At 56.0% G+C, this 21497-nt stretch overlaps 23 non-coding genes across 23 annotated transcripts; all 23 read left to right on the forward strand.

Annotated features, from left to right (window-relative positions):
* Positions 1 to 379: 379 nt before the first annotated feature.
* Positions 380 to 498, forward strand: LOC140733883 (5S ribosomal RNA). The gene has a single exon (XR_012100437.1). It is a non-coding gene; the product is annotated as a 5S ribosomal RNA (ribosomal RNA).
* A 1032-nt stretch (positions 499 to 1530) lies between these two features.
* On the forward strand, positions 1531 to 1650 carry LOC140733805 (5S ribosomal RNA). The gene has a single exon (XR_012100365.1). It is a non-coding gene; the product is annotated as a 5S ribosomal RNA (ribosomal RNA).
* Positions 1651 to 2176: 526 nt separating this feature from the next.
* Positions 2177 to 2250, forward strand: trnai-aau (transfer RNA isoleucine (anticodon AAU)). The gene has a single exon. It is a non-coding gene; the product is annotated as a tRNA-Ile (tRNA).
* An 846-nt stretch (positions 2251 to 3096) lies between these two features.
* LOC140733884 (5S ribosomal RNA) lies at positions 3097 to 3215 on the forward strand. The gene has a single exon (XR_012100438.1). It is a non-coding gene; the product is annotated as a 5S ribosomal RNA (ribosomal RNA).
* Positions 3216 to 4264: 1049 nt separating this feature from the next.
* On the forward strand, positions 4265 to 4382 carry LOC140733807 (5S ribosomal RNA). The gene has a single exon (XR_012100367.1). It is a non-coding gene; the product is annotated as a 5S ribosomal RNA (ribosomal RNA).
* Positions 4383 to 4924: 542 nt separating this feature from the next.
* On the forward strand, positions 4925 to 4998 carry trnai-aau (transfer RNA isoleucine (anticodon AAU)). Its single transcript has one exon. It is a non-coding gene; the product is annotated as a tRNA-Ile (tRNA).
* Positions 4999 to 5843: 845 nt separating this feature from the next.
* On the forward strand, positions 5844 to 5962 carry LOC140733885 (5S ribosomal RNA). Its single transcript, XR_012100439.1, has one exon. It is a non-coding gene; the product is annotated as a 5S ribosomal RNA (ribosomal RNA).
* A 1059-nt stretch (positions 5963 to 7021) lies between these two features.
* LOC140733849 (5S ribosomal RNA) lies at positions 7022 to 7140 on the forward strand. The gene has a single exon (XR_012100404.1). It is a non-coding gene; the product is annotated as a 5S ribosomal RNA (ribosomal RNA).
* A 537-nt stretch (positions 7141 to 7677) lies between these two features.
* On the forward strand, positions 7678 to 7752 carry trnai-aau (transfer RNA isoleucine (anticodon AAU)). Its single transcript has one exon. It is a non-coding gene; the product is annotated as a tRNA-Ile (tRNA).
* An 844-nt stretch (positions 7753 to 8596) lies between these two features.
* On the forward strand, positions 8597 to 8715 carry LOC140733886 (5S ribosomal RNA). The gene has a single exon (XR_012100440.1). It is a non-coding gene; the product is annotated as a 5S ribosomal RNA (ribosomal RNA).
* Positions 8716 to 9720: 1005 nt separating this feature from the next.
* On the forward strand, positions 9721 to 9839 carry LOC140733850 (5S ribosomal RNA). Its single transcript, XR_012100405.1, has one exon. It is a non-coding gene; the product is annotated as a 5S ribosomal RNA (ribosomal RNA).
* A 525-nt stretch (positions 9840 to 10364) lies between these two features.
* trnai-aau (transfer RNA isoleucine (anticodon AAU)) lies at positions 10365 to 10438 on the forward strand. The gene has a single exon. It is a non-coding gene; the product is annotated as a tRNA-Ile (tRNA).
* Positions 10439 to 11282: 844 nt separating this feature from the next.
* Positions 11283 to 11401, forward strand: LOC140733888 (5S ribosomal RNA). The gene has a single exon (XR_012100442.1). It is a non-coding gene; the product is annotated as a 5S ribosomal RNA (ribosomal RNA).
* Positions 11402 to 12424: 1023 nt separating this feature from the next.
* Positions 12425 to 12543, forward strand: LOC140733851 (5S ribosomal RNA). Its single transcript, XR_012100406.1, has one exon. It is a non-coding gene; the product is annotated as a 5S ribosomal RNA (ribosomal RNA).
* Positions 12544 to 13480: 937 nt separating this feature from the next.
* LOC140733852 (5S ribosomal RNA) lies at positions 13481 to 13599 on the forward strand. Its single transcript, XR_012100407.1, has one exon. It is a non-coding gene; the product is annotated as a 5S ribosomal RNA (ribosomal RNA).
* Positions 13600 to 14124: 525 nt separating this feature from the next.
* trnai-aau (transfer RNA isoleucine (anticodon AAU)) lies at positions 14125 to 14198 on the forward strand. The gene has a single exon. It is a non-coding gene; the product is annotated as a tRNA-Ile (tRNA).
* Positions 14199 to 15042: 844 nt separating this feature from the next.
* Positions 15043 to 15161, forward strand: LOC140733890 (5S ribosomal RNA). Its single transcript, XR_012100443.1, has one exon. It is a non-coding gene; the product is annotated as a 5S ribosomal RNA (ribosomal RNA).
* Positions 15162 to 16202: 1041 nt separating this feature from the next.
* Positions 16203 to 16321, forward strand: LOC140733854 (5S ribosomal RNA). The gene has a single exon (XR_012100409.1). It is a non-coding gene; the product is annotated as a 5S ribosomal RNA (ribosomal RNA).
* Positions 16322 to 16846: 525 nt separating this feature from the next.
* Positions 16847 to 16920, forward strand: trnai-aau (transfer RNA isoleucine (anticodon AAU)). The gene has a single exon. It is a non-coding gene; the product is annotated as a tRNA-Ile (tRNA).
* An 843-nt stretch (positions 16921 to 17763) lies between these two features.
* LOC140733891 (5S ribosomal RNA) lies at positions 17764 to 17882 on the forward strand. The gene has a single exon (XR_012100444.1). It is a non-coding gene; the product is annotated as a 5S ribosomal RNA (ribosomal RNA).
* Positions 17883 to 18903: 1021 nt separating this feature from the next.
* On the forward strand, positions 18904 to 19021 carry LOC140733806 (5S ribosomal RNA). The gene has a single exon (XR_012100366.1). It is a non-coding gene; the product is annotated as a 5S ribosomal RNA (ribosomal RNA).
* Positions 19022 to 19548: 527 nt separating this feature from the next.
* On the forward strand, positions 19549 to 19622 carry trnai-aau (transfer RNA isoleucine (anticodon AAU)). The gene has a single exon. It is a non-coding gene; the product is annotated as a tRNA-Ile (tRNA).
* Positions 19623 to 20467: 845 nt separating this feature from the next.
* LOC140733808 (5S ribosomal RNA) lies at positions 20468 to 20586 on the forward strand. Its single transcript, XR_012100368.1, has one exon. It is a non-coding gene; the product is annotated as a 5S ribosomal RNA (ribosomal RNA).
* The last annotated feature ends 911 nt before the right edge of the window (positions 20587 to 21497 follow it).

The following is a 21497-nucleotide window of genomic DNA, read 5'->3' on the forward strand; positions in this document are numbered from 1 at the left end:
TCGTACAGACGCAGGGCCACGAAACCAGCATTCCCAGTCTTCTGCCACGAGGCGATGAACTGTGCAACTTCGGAGGTCGCACTGAATCCGTGTTCAAGCGACAGAACGTCCTTGAAGATGCAGGAGGTCTGCAAAGGCGTGTCTCGCGTGCAGGTGGGCAAGGAAAAGACAGTGTGGTTGAATTGTGAGGAGAGGAGGGCAGGTGAAGGAGGAGAGGTGAAAAGGGGAGGGAAGAGGGGTGTAGGGTGTGAGTGAATGGGCTGTAAAGGGAAGGTAAGAGGCGAAGTCAGAGAAGTGGAGAAGAGAAGAGAGGAGAAGCGGCTGAGAAGTTGAGAGTGCAGGCATGCGGGTGAAGTAGTGTGAGGAGCAGTGTGCTGCTGCCTACGGCCATACTAGCCTGAAAACGCCCGATCTCGTCTGATCTCGGAAGCTAAGCAGGCTCAGGCCTGGTTAGTACTTGGATGGGAGACCGCCTGGGAATACCAGGTGCCGTAGGCTTTTGCTGCTCTCAGAAACTGTCCCCACTAGGAGGTGCCCTTACTTTCTCTCTCTCTCTCTCTCTCTCTCTCTCTCTCTCTCTCTCTCTCTCTCTCTCATCTCTCTCTCTCTCTCCCTCCCTCCCTCCCTCTCCCTCTCTCTCTCTCTCTCTCACACACACACACACACACACAGTACAGTCTCCGCACTCGGTTGGCCCACACAGCTCAGAAACTCAGGCACCCTGCTCCTGCTGTTGGGGCACAAGTATCTGCTTTTCCTCAGCAGCCTACTACACTTACATACTGGCATCCTTCACTGACTCCTCCTTACAGCCGCGCTTCACAACTCTCCTACTGCCGCCTCTCACTCTCGTCCAGCCAAGCAAGCCGGCAGGCAGGCAGGCAGGCAGGCAGGCAGGCAGGCAGGCAGGCAGGCAGCAAGTGGCAAGGGCACAAGCTGGCTTGCGCAAAGCGCTCCTGCCTGCATCAGCATGAGACGTGGGAACTGATTGAATACGACCATAACACACATCTTAAATGGGCCGAAGAATAATCCCTCTCTCTTTGTTTGAAGCTGATCGAGAAGGAAAAGGCAGTGTGGTTGAAGAGGGCGTCAGCATGGCGAGGGTAAGGTGGTCTTAATGAGGTAGACTGGAGCGGCTGCGGCGTGTGCAGTAGTAGGCAGAAAGTAGAGTAAAGGGGAAAAAAGGGAAGAGTGATGGGGCGAATGCAGTGGCGGCCTGAGCAGTGAGAGAGGTGTGTGGGGTAGAGGGGACGCGAGGGGTAAGAGGGCTGATGGTGAGGTGGTGGCTATTGTGAGCAGCAAGCAGTGCAGTGCGGTGGAGCAGAGTGAATTGTGAGGAGAGGAGAGCAGGTGAGGGAGAGAGGTGAAAAAGGGGAGGGAAGAGGGGCGTAGGGTGTGAGTGAATGGGCTGTAAAGGGAAGGTAAGAGGCGAAGGCAGAGAAATGGAGAAGAGAAGAGAGGAGCAGCGGTTGGGAAGTTGAGAGTGCAGGCATGCGGGTGAAGTAGTGTGTGGAGCAGTGTTCTGCTGCCTACGGCCATACTAGCCTGAAAAACGCCCGATCCCGTCTGATCTCGGAAGCTAAGCAGGCTCAGGCCTGGTTAGTACTTGGATGGGAGACCGCCTGGGAATACCAGGTGCCGTAGGCTTTTGCTGCTCTCACAACTGTCCCCACTAGGAGCTGCTCTCTCTTTTGCTCACTCTCTCTCACACTCACACACATACAGTACAATCTCCGTACTCCGTTGGCCACTCAGCTCACAAACTCAGGCACCCTGCTCCTGCTGTCAGGGCACAAGAATCTGCTTTTCCTCAGCAGCCTACTACACTTACATACTGGCATCCTTCACTGACTCCTCCTTACAGCCGCGCTTCACAACTCTCCTACTGCCGCCTCTCACTCTCGTCCCAGCCAAGCAAGCCGGCAGGCAGGCAGGCAGGCAGCAAGTGGCAAGGGCACAAGATGGCTTGCGCAAAGCGCCCATTCTCAGCTTGGGCTCAGCCTTTGCCATCTGAGCAGCCATCATCAATGGCCGCAGTTGCTTGCTGCCGCCAAGCCGCCTGGCCCAGTGTGGCACAAGCCGCTGTCAAAAGGCTGTGATGACTGAGACTGAGCAGCCCGTGTCTCTGCAGACCCTTGGACTGGCAGTGGGCACACGCACCCCACCCAGGTGAGGACGGTTAGCTCAGTTGGTCAGAGCGTGGTGCTAATAACGCCAAGGTCGTGGGTTCCATCCCCATACTGTCCAAGCCACGCCTTTCCTTTAGCCGGGCGGCAGTCTGAGCATGCCTCTGCCTCTGCCTGCACTATCCTTTCGCCCAGCCACTGGCTGTCCAATATAGGACAGGGCTGAGAGAGTGCTCAAGCAGACAAGCAGGCACTTGGTGCCACTAGTCCGAAGCCAGCCGTCATTATCGCAGTCTGCAGGAGCATGAGACGTGGGAACTGAATGAATCAGGCCCATGAGAATTGGGCCGATGAATTATCCCACTGTCTCATTGCTGATCAAGCACTAATCACATACCCAGTGACATTGGCGTCCAATGAATGGTCCCACAAGCACCAGCCTCTGCTCAACGAACTACTCCTCAACATGTGTTCCGGCTGCGGCCTCTGCTGCTAGACAGCACCTCGATTGGAAACACCCGATCGCTCACCGCATCCATCCTATGTCGGCCTTTCAATATTTGCTAGCTTTTCGATGAGATGGAAGCTCGTACAGACGCAGGGCCACGAAACCAGCATTCCCAGTCTTCTGCCACGAGGCGATGAACTGTGCAACTTCGGAGGTCGCACTGAATCCGTGTTCAAGCGACAGAACGTCCTTGAAGATGCAGGAGGTCTGCAAAGGCGTGTCTCGCGTGCAGGTGGGCAAGGAAAAGACAGTGTGGTTGAATTGTGAGGAGAGGAGGGCAGGTGAAGGAGGAGAGGTGAAAAGGGGAGGGAAGAGGGGTGTAGGGTGTGAGTGAATGGGCTGTAAAGGGAAGGTAAGAGGCGAAGTCAGAGAAGTGGAGAAGAGAAGAGAGGAGAAGCGGCTGAGAAGTTGAGAGTGCAGGCATGGCGGGTGAAGTAGTGTGAGGAGCAGTGTGCTGCTGCCTACGGCCATACTAGCCTGAAAACGCCCGATCTCGTCTGATCTCGGAAGCTAAGCAGGCTCAGGCCTGGTTAGTACTTGGATGGGAGACCGCCTGGGAATACCAGGTGCCGTAGGCTTTTGCTGCTCTCAGAAACTGTCCCCCACTAGGAGGTGCCCTTACTTTCTCTCTCTCTCTCTCTCTCTCTCTCTCTCTCTCTCTCTCTCTCCTCATCTCTCTCTCTCTCTCTCTCTCTCTCTCTCTCTCTCTCTCCTCTCTCTATCTCTCCCTCCCTCCCTCCCTCCCTCCCTCTCTCTCTCACACACACACACACACACACACAGTACAGTCTCCGCACTCGGTTGGCCACACAGCTCAGAAACTCAGGCACCCCTGCTCCTGCTGTTGGGGCACAAGTATCTGCTTTTCCTCAGCAGCCTACTACACTTACATACTGGCATCCTTCACTGACTCCTCCTTACAGCCGCGCTTCACAACTCTCCTACTGCCGCCTCTCACTCTCGTCCAGCCAAGCAAGCCGGCAGGCAGGCAGGCAGGCAGGCAGGCAGGCAGGCAGCAAGTGGCAAGGGCACAAGCTGGCTTGCGCAAAGCGCTCCTGCCTGCATCAGCATGAGACGTGGGAACTGATTGAATACGACCATAACACACATCTAAATGGGCCGAAGAATAATCCCTCTCTCTTTGTTTGAAGCTGATCGAGAAGGAAAAGGCAGTGTGGTTGAAGAGGGCGTCAGCATGGCGAGGGTAAGGTGGTCTTAATGAGGTAGACTGGAGCGGCTGCGGCGTGTGCAGTAGTAGGCAGAAAGTAGAGTAAAGGGGAAAAAAGGGAAGAGTGATGGGCGAATGCAGTGGCGGCCTGAGCAGTGAGAGAGGTGTGTGGGGGTAGAGGGGACGCGAGGGGTAAGAGGGCTGATGGTGAGGTGGTGGCTATTGGTGAGCAGCAAGCAGTGCAGTGCGGTGGAGCAGAGTGAATTGTGAGGAGAGGAGAGCAGGTGAGGGAGGAGAGGTGAAAAGGGGAGGGAGAGGGGCGTAGGGTGTGAGTGAATGGGCTGTAAAGGAAGGTAAGAGGCGAAGGCAGAGAAATGGAGAAGAGAAGAGAGGAGCAGCGGTTGGGAAGTTGAGAGTGCAGGCATGCGGGTGAAGTAGTGTGTGGAGCAGTGTTCTGCTGCCTACGGCCATACTAGCCTGAAAACGCCCGATCCCGTCTGATCTCGGAAGCTAAGCAGGCTCAGGCCTGGTTAGTACTTGGATGGAGACCGCCTGGGAATACCAGGTGCCGTAGGCTTTTGCTGCTCTCACCAACTGTCCCCCACTAGGAGCTGCTCTCTCTTTTGCTCACTCTCTCTCACACTCACACACATACAGTACAATCTCCGTACTCCGTTGGCCACTCAGCTCACAAACTCAGGCACCCTGCTCCTGCTGTCAGGGCACAAGAATCTGCTTTTCCTCAGCAGCCTACTACACTTACATACTGGCATCCTTCACTGACTCCTCCTTACAGCCGCCGCTTCACAACTCTCTACTGCCGCCTCTCACTCTCGTCCAGCCAAGCAAGCCGGCAGGCAGGCAGGCAGGCAGGCAGGCAGGCAGCAAGTGGCAAGGGCACAAGATGGCTTGCGCAAAGCGCCCATTCTCAGCTTGGGCTCAGCCTTTGCCATCTGATGCAGCCATCATCAATGGCCGCAGTTGCTTGCTGCCGCCAAGCCGCCTGGCCCAGTGTGGCACAAGCCGCTGGTCAAAAGGCTGTGATGAACTGAGACTGAGCAGCCCGTGTCTCTGCAGACCCTTGGACTGGCAGTGGGCACACGCACCCCACCCAGGTGAGGACGGTTAGCTCAGTTGGTCAGAGCGTGGTGCTAATAACGCCAAGGTCGTGGGTTCGATCCCCATACTGTCCAAGCCACGCCTTTCCTTCAGCCGGGCGGCAGTCTGAGCATGCCTCTGCCTCTGCCTGCACTATCCTTTCGCCCAGCCACTGCTGTCCAATATAGGACAGGGCTGAGAGAGTGCTCAAGCAGACAAGCAGGCACTTGGTGCCACTAGTCCGAAGCCAGCCGTCATTATCGCAGTCTGCAGGAGCATGAGGACGTGGGAACTGAATGAATCAGGCCCATGAGAATTGGGCCGATGAATTATCCCACTGTCTCATTGCTGATCAAGCACTAATCACATACCCAGTGACATTGGCGTCCAATGAATGGTCCCACAAGCACCAGCCTCTGCTCAACGAACTACTCCTCAACATGTGTTCCGGCTGCGGCCTCTGCTGCTAGACTGCACCTCGATTGGAAACACCCGATCGCTCACCGCATCCATCCTATGTCGGCCTTTCAATATTTGCTAGCTTTCGATGAGATGGAAGCTCGTACAGACGCAGGGCCACGAAACCAGCATTCCCAGTCTTCTGCCACGAGGCGATGAACTGTGCAACTTCGGAGGTCGCACTGAATCCGTGTTCAAGCGACAGAACGTCCTTGAAGATGCAGGAGGTCTGCAAAGGCGTGTCTCGCGTGCAGGTGGGCAAGGAAAAAGACAGTGTGGTTGAATTGTGAGGAGAGGAGGGCAGGTGAAGGAGGAGAGGTGAAAGGGGGAGGGAAGAGGGGTGTAGGGTGTGAGTGAATGGGCTGTAAAGGGAAGGTAAGAGGCGAAGTCAGAGAAGTGGAGAAGAGAAGAGAGGAGAAGCGGCTGAGAAGTTGAGAGTGCAGGCATGCGGGTGAAGTAGTGTGAGGAGCAGTGTGCTGCTGCCTACGGCCATACTAGCCTGAAAACGCCCGATCTCGTCTGATCTCGGAAGCTAAGCAGGCTCAGGCCTGGTTAGTACTTGGATGGGAGACCGCCTGGGAATACCAGGTGCCGTAGGCTTTTGCTGCTCTCAGAAACTGTCCCCACTAGGAGGTGCCCTTACTTTCTCTCTCTCTCTCTCTCTCTCTCTCTCTCTCTCTCTCTCTCTCTCTCTCTCTCTCTCTCTCTCTCTCTCTCTCTCTCTCTCTCTCCCTCCCTCCCTCCCTCCCTCCCTCCCTCCCTCTCCCTCTCTCTCTCTCTCTCTCTCACACACACACACACACACACAGTACAGTCTCCGCACTCGGTTGGCCACACAGCTCAGAAACTCAGGCACCCTGCTCCTGCTGTTGGGGCACAAGTATCTGCTTTTCCTCAGCAGCCTACTACACTTACATACTGGCATCCTTCACTGACTCCTCCTTACAGCCGCGCTTCACAACTCTCCTACTGCCGCCTCTCACTCTCGTCCAGCCAAGCAAGCCGGCAGGCAGGCAGGCAGGCAGGCAGGCAGGCAGGCAGGCAGCAAGTGGCAAGGGCACAAGCTGGCTTGCGCAAAGCGCTCCTGCCTGCATCAGCATGAGACGTGGGAACTGATTGAATACGACCATAACACACATCTTAAATGGGCCGAAGAATAATCCCTCTCTCTTTGTTTGAAGCTGATCGAGAAGGAAAAGGCAGTGTGGTTGAAGAGGGCGTCAGCATGGCGAGGGTAAGGTGGTCTTAATGAGGTAGACTGGAGCGGCTGCGGCGTGTGCAGTAGTAGGCAGAAAGTAGAGTAAAGGGGAAAAAAGGGGAAGAGTGATGGGCGAATGCAGTGGCGGCCTGAGCAGTGAGAGAGGTGTGTGGGGGTAGAGGGGACGCGAGGGGTAAGAGGGCTGATGGTGAGGTGGTGGCTATTGTGAGCAGCAAGCAGTGCAGTGCGGTGGAGCAGAGTGAATTGTGAGGAGAGGAGAGCAGGTGAGGGAGGAGAGGTGAAAAGGGGAGGGAAGAGGGGCGTAGGGTGTGAGTGAATGGGCTGTAAAGGGAAGGTAAGAGGCGAAGGCAGAGAAATGGAGAAGAGAAGAGAGGAGCAGCGGTTGGGAAGTTGAGAGTGCAGGCATGCGGGTGAAGTAGTGTGTGGAGCAGTGTTCTGCTGCCTACGGCCATACTAGCCTGAAAACGCCCGATCCCGTCTGATCTCGGAAGCTAAGCAGGCTCAGGCCTGGTTAGTACTTGGATGGGAGACCGCCTGGGAATACCAGGTGCCGTAGGCTTTTGCTGCTCTCACCAACTGTCCCCACTAGGAGCTGCTCTCTCTTTTGCTCACTCTCTCTCACACTCACACACATACAGTACAATCTCCGTACTCCGTTGGCCACTCAGCTCACAAACTCAGGCACCCTGCTCCTGCTGTCAGGGCACAAGAATCTGCTTTTCCTCAGCAGCCTACTACACTTACATACTGTCATCCTTCACTGACTCCTACTTACAGCCGCGCTTCACAACTCTCCTACTGCCGCCTCTCACTCTCGTCCAGCCAAGCAAGCCGGCAGGCAGGCAGGCAGGCAGGCAGGCAGGCAGCAAGTGGCAAGGGCACAAGATGGCTTGCGCAAAGCGCCCATTCTCAGCTTGGGCTCAGCCTTTGCCATCTGAGCAGCCATCATCAATGGCCGCAGTTGCTTGCTGCCGCCAAGCCGCCTGGCCCAGTGTGGCACAAGCCGCTGTCAAAAGGCTGTGATGACTGAGACTGAGCAGCCCGTGTCTCTGCAGACCCTTGGACTGGCAGTGGGCACACGCACCCACCCAGGTGAGGACGGTTAGCTCAGTTGGTCAGAGGCGTGGTGCTAATAACGCCAAGGTCGTGGGTTCGATCCCCATACTGTCCAAGCCACGCCTTTCCTTCAGCCGGGCGGCAGTCTGAGCATGCCTCTGCCTCTGCCTGCACTATCCTTTCGCCCAGCCACTGGCTGTCCAATATAGGACAGGGCTGAGAGAGTGCTCAAGCAGACAAGCAGGCACTTGGTGCCACTAGTCCGAAGCCAGCCGTCATTATCGCAGTCTGCAGGAGCATGAGACGTGGGAACTGAATGAATCAGGCCCATGAGAATTGGGCCGATGAATTATCCCACTGTCTCATTGCTGATCAAGCACTAATCACATACCCAGTGACATTGGCGTCCAATGAATGGTCCCACAAGCACCAGCCTCTGCTCAACGAACTACTCCTCAACATGTGTTCCGGCTGCGGCCTCTGCTGCTAGACAGCACCTCGATTGGAAACACCCGATCGCTCACCGCATCCATCCTATGTCGGCCTTTCAATATTTGCTAGCTTTCGATGAGATGGAAGCTCGTACAGACGCAGGGCCACGAAACCAGCATTCCCAGTCTTCTGCCACGAGGCGATGAACTGTGCAACTTCGGAGGTCGCACTGAATCCGTGTTCAAGCGACAGAACGTCCTTGAAGATGCAGGAGGTCTGCAAAGGCGTGTCTCGCGTGCAGGTGGGCAAGGAAAAGACAGTGTGGTTGAATTGTGAGGAGAGGAGGGCAGGTGAAGGAGGAGAGGTGAAAAGGGGAGGGAAGAGGGGTGTAGGGTGTGAGTGAATGGGCTGTAAAGGGAAGGTAAGAGGCGAAGTCAGAGAAGTGGAGAAGAGAAGAGAGGAGAAGCGGCTGAGAAGTTGAGAGTGCAGGCATGCGGGTGAAGTAGTGTGAGGAGCAGTGTGCTGCTGCCTACGGCCATACTAGCCTGAAAACGCCCGATCTCGTCTGATCTCGGAAGCTAAGCAGGCTCAGGCCTGGTTAGTACTTGGATGGGAGACCGCCTGGGAATACCAGGTGCCGTAGGCTTTTGCTGCTCTCAGAAACTGTCCCCACTAGGAGGTGCCCTTACTTTCTCTCTCTCTCTCTCTCTCTCTCTCTCTCTCTCTCTCTCTCTCCCTCCCTCCCTCCCTCCCTCCCTCCCTCTCTCTCTCTCTCTCACACACACACACACAGTACAGTCTCCGCACTCGGTTGGCCACACAGCTCAGAAACTCAGGCACCCTGCTCCTGCTGTTGGGGCACAAGTATCTGCTTTTCCTCAGCAGCCTACTACACTTACATACTGGCATCCTTCACTGACTCCTCCTTACAGCCGCGCTTCACAACTCTCCTACTGCCGCCTCTCACTCTCGTCCAGCCAAGCAAGCCGGCAGGCAGGCAGGCAGGCAGGCAGGCAGGCAGGCAGGCAGGCAGGCAGCAAGTGGCAAGGGCACAAGCTGGCTTGCGCAAAGCGCTCCTGCCTGCATCAGCATGAGACGTGGGAACTGATTGAATACGACCATAACACACATCTTAAATGGGCCGAAGAATAATCCCTCTCTCTTTGTTTGAAGCTGATCGAGAAGGAAAAGGCAGTGTGGTTGAAGAGGGCGTCAGCATGGCGAGGGTAAGGTGGTCTTAATGAGGTAGACTGGAGCGGCTGCGGCGTGTGCAGTAGTAGGCAGAAAGTAGAGTAAAGGGGAAAAAAGGGGAAGAGTGATGGGCGAATGCAGTGGCGGCCTGAGCAGTGAGAGAGGTGTGTGGGGGTAGAGGGGACGCGAGGGGTAAGAGGGCTGATGGTGAGGTGGTGGCTATTGTGAGCAGCAAGCAGTGCAGTGCGGTGGAGCAGAGTGAATTGTGAGGAGAGGAGAGCAGGTGAGGGAGGAGAGGTGAAAAGGGGAGGGAAGAGGGGCGTAGGGTGTGAGTGAATGGGCTGTAAAGGGAAGGTAAGAGGCGAAGGCAGAGAAATGGAGAAGAGAAGAGAGGAGCAGCGGTTGGGAAGTTGAGAGTGCAGGCATGCGGGTGAAGTAGTGTGTGGAGCAGTGTTCTGCTGCCTACGGCCATACTAGCCTGAAAACGCCCGATCCCGTCTGATCTCGGAAGCTAAGCAGGCTCAGGCCTGGTTAGTACTTGGATGGGAGACCGCCTGGGAATACCAGGTGCCGTAGGCTTTTGCTGCTCTCACCAACTGTCCCCACTAGGAGCTGCTCTCTCTTTTGCTCACTCTCTCTCACACTCACACACATACAGTACAATCTCCGTACTCCGTTGGCCACTCAGCTCACAAACTCAGGCACCCTGCTCCTGCTGTCAGGGCACAAGAATCTGCTTTTCCTCAGCAGCCTACTACACTTACATACTGGCATCCTTCACTGACTCCTCCTTACAGCCGCGCTTCACAACTCTCCTACTGCCGCCTCTCACTCTCGTCCAGCCAAGCAAGCCGGCAGGCAGGCAGGCAGGCAGCAAGTGGCAAGGGCACAAGATGGCTTGCGCAAAGCGCCCATTCTCAGCTTGGGCTCAGCCTTTGCCATCTGAGCAGCCATCATCAATGGCCGCAGTTGCTTGCTGCCGCCAAGCCGCCTGGCCCAGTGTGGCACAAGCCGCTGTCAAAAGGCTGTGATGACTGAGACTGAGCAGCCCGTGTCTCTGCAGACCCTTGGACTGGCAGTGGGCACACGCACCCACCCAGGTGAGGACGGTTAGCTCAGTTGGTCAGAGCGTGGTGCTAATAACGCCAAGGTCGTGGGTTCGATCCCCATACTGTCCAAGCCACGCCTTTCCTTTAGCCGGGCGGCAGTCTGAGCATGCCTCTGCCTCTGCCTGCACTATCCTTTCGCCCAGCCACTGGCTGTCCAATATAGGACAGGGCTGAGAGAGTGCTCAAGCAGACAAGCAGGCACTTGGTGCCACTAGTCCGAAGCCAGCCGTCATTATCGCAGTCTGCAGGAGCATGAGACGTGGGAACTGAATGAATCAGGCCCATGAGAATTGGGCCGATGAATTATCCCACTGTCTCATTGCTGATCAAGCACTAATCACATACCCAGTGACATTGGCGTCCAATGAATGGTCCCACAAGCACCAGCCTCTGCTCAACGAACTACTCCTCAACATGTGTTCCGGCTGCGGCCTCTGCTGCTAGACAGCACCTCGATTGGAAACACCCGATCGCTCACCGCATCCATCCTATGTCGGCCTTTCAATATTTGCTAGCTTTCGATGAGATGGAAGCTCGTACAGACGCAGGGCCACGAAACCAGCATTCCCAGTCTTCTGCCACGAGGCGATGAACTGTGCAACTTCGGAGGTCGCACTGAATCCGTGTTCAAGCGACAGAACGTCCTTGAAGATGCAGGAGGTCTGCAAAGGCGTGTCTCGCGTGCAGGTGGGCAAGGAAAAGACAGTGTGGTTGAATTGTGAGGAGAGGAGGGCAGGTGAAGGAGGAGAGGTGAAAAGGGGAGGGAAGAGGGGTGTAGGGTGTGAGTGAATGGGCTGTAAAGGGAAGGTAAGAGGCGAAGTCAGAGAAGTGGAGAAGAGAAGAGAGGAGAAGCGGCTGAGAAGTTGAGAGTGCAGGCATGCGGGTGAAGTAGTGTGAGGAGCAGTGTGCTGCTGCCTACGGCCATACTAGCCTGAAAACGCCCGATCTCGTCTGATCTCGGAAGCTAAGCAGGCTCAGGCCTGGTTAGTACTTGGATGGGAGACCGCCTGGGAATACCAGGTGCCGTAGGCTTTTGCTGCTCTCAGAAACTGTCCCCACTAGGAGGTGCCCTTACTTTCTCTCTCTCTCTCTCTCTCTCTCTCTCTCTCTCTCTCTCTCTCTCTCTCTCTCTCTCTCTCTCTCCCTCCCTCCCTCCCTCCCTCCCTCCCTCCTCCCTCTCTCTCTCTCTCTCTCACACACACACACACACACACAGTACAGTCTCCGCACTCGGTTGGCCACACAGCTCAGAAACTCAGGCACCCTGCTCCTGCTGTTGGGGCACAAGTATCTGCTTTTCCTCAGCAGCCTACTACACTTACATACTGGCATCCTTCACTGACTCCTCCTTACAGCCGCGCTTCGCAACTCTCCTACTGCCGCCTCTCACTCTCGTCCAGCCAAGCAAGCCGGCAGGCAGGCAGGCAGGCAGGCAGGCAGCAAGTGGCAAGGGCAGAAGCTGTCTTGCGCAAAGCGCTCCTGCCTGCATCAGCATGAGACGTGGGAACTGATTGAATACGACCATAACACACATCTTAAATGGGCCGAAGAATAATCCCTCTCTCTTTGTTTGAAGCTGATCGAGAAGGAAAAGGCAGTGTGGTTGAAGAGGGCGTCAGCATGGCGAGGGTAAGGTGGTCTTAATGAGGTAGACTGGAGCGGCTGCGGCGTGTGCCGTAGTAGGCAGAAAGTAGAGTAAAGGGGAAAAAAAGGGGAAGAGTGATGGGCGAATGCAGTGGCGGCCTGGGCAGTGAGAGAGGTGTGTGGGGGTAGAGGGGACGCGAGGGGTAAGAGGGCTGATGGTGAGGTGGTGGCTATTGTGAGCAGCAAGCAGTGCAGTGCGGTGGAGCAGAGTGAATTGTGAGGAGAGGAGGGCAGGTGAGGGAGGAGAGGTGAAAAGGGGAGGGAAGAGGGGCGTAGGGTGTGAGTGAATGGGCTGTAAAGGGAAGGTAAGAGGCGAAGGCAGAGAAATGGAGAAGAGAAGAGAGGAGCAGCGGTTGGGAAGTTGAGAGTGCAGGCATGCGGGTGAAGTAGTGTGTGGAGCAGTGTTCTGCTGCCTACGGCCATACTAGCCTGAAAACGCCCGATCCCGTCTGATCTCGGAAGCTAAGCAGGCTCAGGCCTGGTTAGTACTTGGATGGGAGACCGCCTGGGAATACCAGGTGCCGTAGGCTTTTGCTGCTCTCACCAACTGTCCCCACTAGGAGCTGCTCTCTCTTTTGCTCACTCTCTCTCTCTCACACACACACACATACAGTACAATCTCCGTACTCCGTTGGCCACTCAGCTCACAAACTCAGGCACCCTGCTCCTGCTGTCAGGGCACAAGAATCTGCTTTTCCTCAGCAGCCTACTACACTTACATACTGGCATCCTTCACTGACTCCTCCTTACAGCCGCGCTTCACAACTCTCCTACTGCCGCCTCTCACTCTCGTCCAGCCAAGCAAGCCGGCAGGAAGGCAGGAAGGCAGGCAGGCAGGCAGGCAGGCAGGCAGCAAGTGGCAAGGGCACAAGCTGTCTTGCGCAAAGCGCTCCTGCCTGCATCAGCATGAGACGTGGGAACTGATTGAATACGACCATAACACACATCTTAAATGGGCCGAAGAATAATCCCTCTCTCTTTGTTTGAAGCTGATCGAGAAGGAAAAGGCAGTGTGGTTGAAGAGGGCGTCAGCATGGCGAGGGTAAGGTGGTCTTAATGAGGTAGACTGGAGCGGCTGCGGCGTGTGCAGTAGTAGGCAGAAAGTAGAGTAAAGGGGAAAAAAGGGGAAGAGTGATGGGCGAATGCAGTGGCGGCCTGAGCAGTGAGAGAGGTGTGTGGGGGTAGAGGGGACGCGAGGGGTAAGAGGGCTGATGGTGAGGTGGTGGCTATTGTGAGCAGCAAGCAGTGCAGTGCGGTGGAGCAGAGTGAATTGTGAGGAGAGGAGAGCAGGTGAGGGAGGAGAGGTGAAAAGGGGAGGGAAGAGGGGCGTAGGGTGTGAGTGAATGGGCTGTAAAGGGAAGGTAAGAGGCGAAGGCAGAGAAATGGAGAAGAGAAGAGAGGAGCAGCGGTTGGGAAGTTGAGAGTGCAGGCATGCGGGTGAAGTAGTGTGTGGAGCAGTGTTCTGCTGCCTACGGCCATACTAGCCTGAAAACGCCCGATCCCGTCTGATCTCGGAAGCTAAGCAGGCTCAGGCCTGGTTAGTACTTGGATGGGAGACCGCCTGGGAATACCAGGTGCCGTAGGCTTTTGCTGCTCTCACCAACTGTCCCCACTAGGAGCTGCTCTCTCTTTTGCTCACTCTCTCTCACACTCACACACATACAGTACAATCTCCGTACTCCGTTGGCCACTCAGCTCACAAACTCAGGCACCCTGCTCCTGCTGTCAGGGCACAAGAATCTGCTTTTCCTCAGCAGCCTACTACACTTACATACTGGCATCCTTCACTGACTCCTCCTTACAGCCGCGCTTCACAACTCTCCTACTGCCGCCTCTCACTCTCGTCCAGCCAAGCAAGCCGGCAGGCAGGCAGGCAGGCAGCAAGTGGCAAGGGCACAAGATGGCTTGCGCAAAGCGCCCATTCTCAGCTTGGGCTCAGCCTTTGCCATCTGAGCAGCCATCATCAATGGCCGCAGTTGCTTGCTGCCGCCAAGCCGCCTGGCCCAGTGTGGCACAAGCCGCTGTCAAAAGGCTGTGATGACTGAGACTGAGCAGCCCGTGTCTCTGCAGACCCTTGGACTGGCAGTGGGCACACGCACCCACCCAGGTGAGGACGGTTAGCTCAGTTGGTCAGAGCGTGGTGCTAATAACGCCAAGGTCGTGGGTTCGATCCCCATACTGTCCAAGCCACGCCTTTCCTTTAGCCGGGCGGCAGTCTGAGCATGCCTCTGCCTCTGCCTGCACTATCCTTTCGCCCAGCCACTGGCTGTCCAATATAGGACAGGGCTGAGAGAGTGCTCAAGCAGACAAGCAGGCACTTGGTGCCACTAGTCCGAAGCCAGCCGTCATTATCGCAGTCTGCAGGAGCATGAGACGTGGGAACTGAATGAATCAGGCCCATGAGAATTGGGCCGATGAATTATCCCACTGTCTCATTGCTGATCAAGCACTAATCACATACCCAGTGACATTGGCGTCCAATGAATGGTCCCACAAGCACCAGCCTCTGCTCAACGAACTACTCCTCAACATGTGTTCCGGCTGCGGCCTCTGCTGCTAGACAGCACCTCGATTGGAAACACCCGATCGCTCACCGCATCCATCCTATGTCGGCCTTTCAATATTTGCTAGCTTTCGATGAGATGGAAGCTCGTACAGACGCAGGGCCACGAAACCAGCATTCCCAGTCTTCTGCCACGAGGCGATGAACTGTGCAACTTCGGAGGTCGCACTGAATCCGTGTTCAAGCGACAGAACGTCCTTGAAGATGCAGGAGGTCTGCAAAGGCGTGTCTCGCGTGCAGGTGGGCAAGGAAAAGACAGTGTGGTTGAATTGTGAGGAGAGGAGGGCAGGTGAAGGAGGAGAGGTGAAAAGGGGAGGGAAGAGGGGTGTAGGGTGTGAGTGAATGGGCTGTAAAGGGAAGGTAAGAGGCGAAGTCAGAGAAGTGGAGAAGAGAAGAGAGGAGAAGCGGCTGAGAAGTTGAGAGTGCAGGCATGCGGGTGAAGTAGTGTGAGGAGCAGTGTGCTGCTGCCTACGGCCATACTAGCCTGAAAACGCCCGATCTCGTCTGATCTCGGAAGCTAAGCAGGCTCAGGCCTGGTTAGTACTTGGATGGGAGACCGCCTGGGAATACCAGGTGCCGTAGGCTTTTGCTGCTCTCAGAAACTGTCCCCACTAGGAGGTGCCCTTACTTTCTCTCTCTCTCTCTCTCTCTCTCTCTCTCTCCTCTCTCTCTCTCTCTCTCTCTCTCTCTCCTCTCTCTCTCTCTCTCTCTCTCCCTCCCTCCCTCCCTCCCTCCCTCTCCCTCTCTCTCTCTCACACACACACACACACACACAGTACAGTCTCCGCACTCGGTTGGCCACACAGCTCAGAAACTCAGGCACCCTGCTCCTGCTGTTGGGGCACAAGTATCTGCTTTTCCTCAGCAGCCTACTACACTTACATACTGGCATCCTTCACTGACTCCTCCTTACAGCCGCGCTTCACAACTCTCCTACTGCCGCCTCTCACTCTCGTCCAGCCAAGCAAGCCGGCAGGCAGGCAGGCAGGCAGGCAGGCAGGCAGGCAGGCAGCAAGTGGCAAGGGCACAAGCTGGCTTGCGCAAAGCGCTCCTGCCTGCATCAGCATGAGACGTGGGAACTGATTGAATACGACCATAACACACATCTTAAATGGGCCGAAGAATAATCCCTCTCTCTTTGTTTGAAGCTGATCGAGAAGGAAAAGGCAGTGTGGTTGAAGAGGGCGTCAGCATGGCGAGGGTAAGGTGGTCTTAATGAGGTAGACTGGAGCGGCTGCGGCGTGTGCAGTAGTAGGCAGAAAGTAGAGTAAAGGGGAAAAAAGGGGAAGAGTGATGGGCGAATGCAGTGGCGGCCTGAGCAGTGAGAGAGGTGTGTGGGGGTAGAGGGGACGCGAGGGGTAAGAGGGCTGATGGTGAGGTGGTGGCTATTGTGAGCAGCAAGCAGTGCAGTGCGGTGGAGCAGAGTGAATTGTGAGGAGAGGAGAGCAGGTGAGGGAGGAGAGGTGAAAAGGGGAGGGAAGAGGGGCGTAGGGTGTGAGTGAATGGGCTGTAAAGGGAAGGTAAGAGGCGAAGGCAGAGAAATGGAGAAGAGAAGAGAGGAGCAGCGGTTGGGAAGTTGAGAGTGCAGGCATGCGGGTGAAGTAGTGTGTGGAGCAGTGTTCTGCTGCCTACGGCCATACTAGCCTGAAAACGCCCGATCCCGTCTGATCTCGGAAGCTAAGCAGGCTCAGGCCTGGTTAGTACTTGGATGGGAGACCGCCTGGGAATACCAGGTGCCGTAGGCTTTTGCTGCTCTCACCAACTGTCCCCACTAGGAGCTGCTCTCTCTTTTGCTCACTCTCTCTCACACTCACACACATACAGTACAATCTCCGTACTCCGTTGGCCACTCAGCTCACAAACTCAGGCACCCTGCTCCTGCTGTCAGGGCACAAGAATCTGCTTTTCCTCAGCAGCCTACTACACTTACATACTGGCATCCTTCACTGACTCCTCCTTACAGCCGCGCTTCACAACTCTCCTACTGCCGCCTCTCACTCTCGTCCAGCCAAGCAAGCCGGCAGGCAGGCAGGCAGGCAGCAAGTGGCAAGGGCACAAGATGGCTTGCGCAAAGCGCCCATTCTCAGCTTGGGCTCAGCCTTTGCCATCTGAGCAGCCATCATCAATGGCCGCAGTTGCTTGCTGCCGCCAAGCCGCCTGGCCCAGTGTGGCACAAGCCGCTGTCAAAAGGCTGTGATGACTGAGACTGAGCAGCCCGTGTCTCTGCAGACCCTTGGACTGGCAGTGGGCACACGCACCCACCCAGGTGAGGACGGTTAGCTCAGTTGGTCAGAGCGTGGTGCTAATAACGCCAAGGTCGTGGGTTCGATCCCCATACTGTCCAAGCCACGCCTTTCCTTTAGCCGGGCGCAGTCTGAGCATGCCTCTGCCTCTGCCTGCACTATCCTTTCGCCCAGCCACTGGCTGTCCAATATAGGACAGGGCTGAGAGAGTGCTCAAGCAGACAAGCAGGCACTTGGTGCCACTAGTCCGAAGCCAGCCGTCATTATCGCAGTCTGCAGGAGCATGAGACGTGGGAACTGAATGAATCAGGCCCATGAGAATTGGGCCGATGAATTATCCCACTGTCTCATTGCTGATCAAGCACTAATCACATACCCAGTGACATTGGCGTCCAATGAATGGTCCCACAAGCACCAGCCTCTGCTCAACGAACTACTCCTCAACATGTGTTCCGGCTGCGGCCTCTGCTGCTAGACAGCACCTCGATTGGAAACACCCGATCGCTCACCGCATCCATCCTATGTCGGCCTTTCAATATTTGCTAGCTTTCGATGAGATGGAAGCTCGTACAGACGCAGGGCCACGAAACCAGCATTCCCAGTCTTCTGCCACGAGGCGATGAACTGTGCAACTTCGGAGGTCGCACTGAATCCGTGTTCAAGCGACAGAACGTCCTTGAAGATGCAGGAGGTCTGCAAAGGCGTGTCTCGCGTGCAGGTGGGCAAGGAAAAGACAGTGTGGTTGAATTGTGAGGAGAGGAGGGCAGGTGAAGGAGGAGAGGTGAAAAGGGGAGGGAAGAGGGGTGTAGGGTGTGAGTGAATGGGCTGTAAAGGGAAGGTAAGAGGCGAAGTCAGAGAAGTGGAGAAGAGAAGAGAGGAGAAGCGGCTGAGAAGTTGAGAGTGCAGGCATGCGGGTGAAGTAGTGTGAGGAGCAGTGTGCTGCTGCCTACGGCCATACTAGCCTGAAAACGCCCGATCTCGTCTGATCTCGGAAGCTAAGCAGGCTCAGGCCTGGTTAGTACTTGGATGGGAGACCGCCTGGGAATACCAGGTGCCGTAGGCTTTTGCTGCTCTCAGAAACTGTCCCCACTAGGAGGTGCCCTTACTTTCTCTCTCTCTCTCTCTCTCTCTCTCTCTCTCTCTCTCTCTCTCTCTCTCTCTCTCTCTCTCTCTCTCTCCCTCCCTCCCTCCCTCCCTCCCTCCCTCTCCCTCTCTCTCTCTCTCTCTCACACACACACACACACACACAGTACAGTCTCCGCACTCGGTTGGCCACACAGCTCAGAAACTCAGGCACCCTGCTCCTGCTGTTGGGGCACAAGTATCTGCTTTTCCTCAGCAGCCTACTACACTTACCTACTGGCATCCTTCACTGACTCCTCCTTACAGCCGCGCTTCACAACTCTCCTACTGCCGCCTCTCACTCTCGTCCAGCCAAGCAAGCCGGCAGGCAGGCAGGCAGGCAGGCAGCAAGTGGCAAGGGCAGAAGCTGGCTTGCGCAAAGCGCTCCTGCCTGCATCAGCATGAGACGTGGGAACTGATTGAATACGACCATAACACACATCTTAAATGGGCCGAAGAATAATCCCTCTCTCTTTGTTTGAAGCTGATCGAGAAGGAAAAGGCAGTGTGGTTGAAGAGGGCGTCAGCATGGCGAGGGTAAGGTGGTCTTAATGAGGTAGACTGGAGCGGCTGCGGCGTGTGCAGTAGTAGGCAGAAAGTAGAGTAAAGGGGAAAAAAGGGGAAGAGTGATGGGCGAATGCAGTGGCGGCCTGAGCAGTGAGAGAGGTGTGTGGGGGTAGAGGGGACGCGAGGGGTAAGAGGGCTGATGGTGAGGTGGTGGCTATTGTGAGCAGCAAGCAGTGCAGTGCGGTGGAGCAGAGTGAATTGTGAGGAGAGGAGAGCAGGTGAGGGAGGAGAGGTGAAAAGGGGAGGGAAGAGGGGCGTAGGGTGTGAGTGAATGGGCTGTAAAGGGAAGGTAAGAGGCGAAGGCAGAGAAATGGAGAAGAGAAGAGAGGAGCAGCGGTTGGGAAGTTGAGAGTGCAGGCATGCGGGTGAAGTAGTGTGTGGAGCAGTGTTCTGCTGCCTACGGCCATACTAGCCTGAAAACGCCCGATCCCGTCTGATCTCGGAAGCTAAGCAGGCTCAGGCCTGGTTAGTACTTGGATGGGAGACCGCCTGGGATACCAGGTGCCGTAGGCTTTTGCTGCTCTCACCAACTGTCCCCACTAGGAGCTGCTCTCTCTTTTGCTCACTCTCTCTCACACTCACACACATACAGTACAATCTCCGTACTCCGTTGGCCACTCAGCTCACAAACTCAGGCACCCTGCTCCTGCTGTCAGGGCACAAGAATCTGCTTTTCCCTCAGCAGCCTACTACACTTACATACTGGCATCCTTCACTGACTCCTCCTTACAGCCGCGCTTCACAACTCTCCTACTGCCGCCTCTCACTCTCGTCCAGCCAAGCAAGCCGGCAGGCAGGCAGGCAGGCAGCAAGTGGCAAGGGCACAAGATGGCTTGCGCAAAGCGCCCATTCTCAGCTTGGGCTCAGCCTTTGCCATCTGAGCAGCCATCATCAATGGCCGCAGTTGCTTGCTGCCGCCAAGCCGCCTGGCCCAGTGTGGCACAAGCCGCTGTCAAAAGGCTGTGATGACTGAGGACTGAGCAGCCCGTGTCTCTGCAGACCCTTGGACTGGCAGTGGGCACACGCACCCACCCAGGTGAGGACGGTTAGCTCAGTTGGTCAGAGCGTGGTGCTAATAACGCCAAGGTCGTGGGTTCCATCCCCATACTGTCCAAGCCACGCCTTTCCTTTAGCCGGGCGGCAGTCTGAGCATGCCCTCTGCCTCTGCCTGCACTATCCTTTCGCCCAGCCACTGGCTGTCCAATATAGGACAGGGCTGAGAGAGTGCTCAAGCAGACAAGCAGGCACTTGGTGCCACTAGTCCGAAGCCCAGCCGTCATTATCGCAGTCTGCAGGAGCATGAGACGTGGGAACTGAATGAATCAGGCCCATGAGAATTGGGCCGATGAATTATCCCACTGTCTCATTGCTGATCAAGCACTAATCACATACCCAGTGACATTGGCGTCCAATGAATGGTCCCACAGCACCAGCCTCTGCTCAACGAACTACTCCTCAACATGTGTTCCGGCTGCGGCCTCTGCTGCTAGAGAGCACCTCGATTGGAAACACCCGATCGCTCACCGCATCCATCCTATGTCGGCCTTTCAATATTTGCTAGCTTTCGATGAGATGGAAGCGCGTACAGACGCAGGGCCACGAAACCAGCATTCCCAGTCTTCTGCCACGAGGCGATGAACTGTGCAACTTCGGAGGTCGCACTGAATCCGTGTTCAAGCGACAGAACGTCCTTGAAGATGCAGGAGGTCTGCAAAGGCGTGTCTCGCGTGCAGGTGGGCAAGGAAAAGACAGGTGTGGTTGAATTGTGAGGAGAGGAGGGCAGGTGAAGGAGGAGAGGTGAAAAGGGGAGGGAAGAGGGGTGTAGGGTGTGAGTGAATGGGCTGTAAAGGGAAGGTAAGAGGCGAAGTCAGAGAAGTGGAGAAGAGAAGAGAGGAGAAGCGGCTGAGAAGTTGAGAGTGCAGCATGCGGGTGAAGTAGTGTGAGGAGCAGTGTGCTGCTGCCTACGGCCATACTAGCCTGAAAACGCCCGATCTCGTCTGATCTCGGAAGCTAAGCAGGCTCAGGCCTGGTTAGTACTTGGATGGGAGAACCGCCTGGAATACCAGGTGCCGTAGGCTTTTGCTGCTCTCAGAAACTGTCCCCACTAGGAGGTGCCCTTACTTTCTCTCTCTCTCTCTCTCTCTCTCTCTCTCTCTCTCTCTCTCTATCTCTCCCTCCCTCCCTCCCTCCCTCCCTCCCTCCCTCCCTCCCTCTCTCTCTCACACACACACACACACACACACAGTACAGTCTCCGCACTCGGTTGGCCACACAGCTCAGAAACTCAGGCACCCTGCTCCTGCTGTTGGGGCACAAGTATCTGCTTTTCCTCAGCAGCCTACTACACTTACATACTGGCATCCTTCACTGACTCCTCCTTACAGCCGCGCTTCACAACTCTCCTACTGCCGCCTCTCACTCTCGTCCAGCCAAGCAAGCCGGCAGGCAGGGCAGGCAGGCAGGCAGGCAGGCAGGCAGGCAGGCAGGCAGGCAGCAAGTGGCAAGGGCACAAGCTGGCTTGCGCAAAGCGCTCCTGCCTGCATCAGCATGAGACGTGGGAACTGATTGAATACGACCATAACACACATCTTAAATGGGCCGAAGAATAAATCCCTCTCTCTTTGTTTGAAGCTGATCGAGAAGGAAAAGGCAGTGTGGTTGAAGAGGGCGTCAGCATGGCGAGGGTAAGGTGGTCTTAATGAGGTAGACTGAGCGGCTGCGGCGTGTGCAGTAGTAGGCAGAAAGTAGAGTAAAGGGGAAAAAAGGGGACGAGTGATGGGCGAATGCAGTGGCGGCCTGAGCAGTGAGAGAGGTGTGTGGGGGTAGAGGGGACGCGAGGGGTAAGAGGGCTGATGGTGAGGTGGTGGCTATTGTGAGCAGCAAGCAGTGCAGTGCGGTGGAGCAGAGTGAATTGTGAGGAGAGGAGAGCAGGTGAGGGAGGAGAGGTGAAAAGGGGAGGGAAGAGGGGCGTAGGGTGTGAGTGAATGGG

Source organism: Hemitrygon akajei, chromosome 9 (genome assembly GCF_048418815.1).
Source record: "Hemitrygon akajei chromosome 9, sHemAka1.3, whole genome shotgun sequence".
Classification (NCBI taxonomy): domain Eukaryota; kingdom Metazoa; phylum Chordata; class Chondrichthyes; order Myliobatiformes; family Dasyatidae; genus Hemitrygon; species Hemitrygon akajei.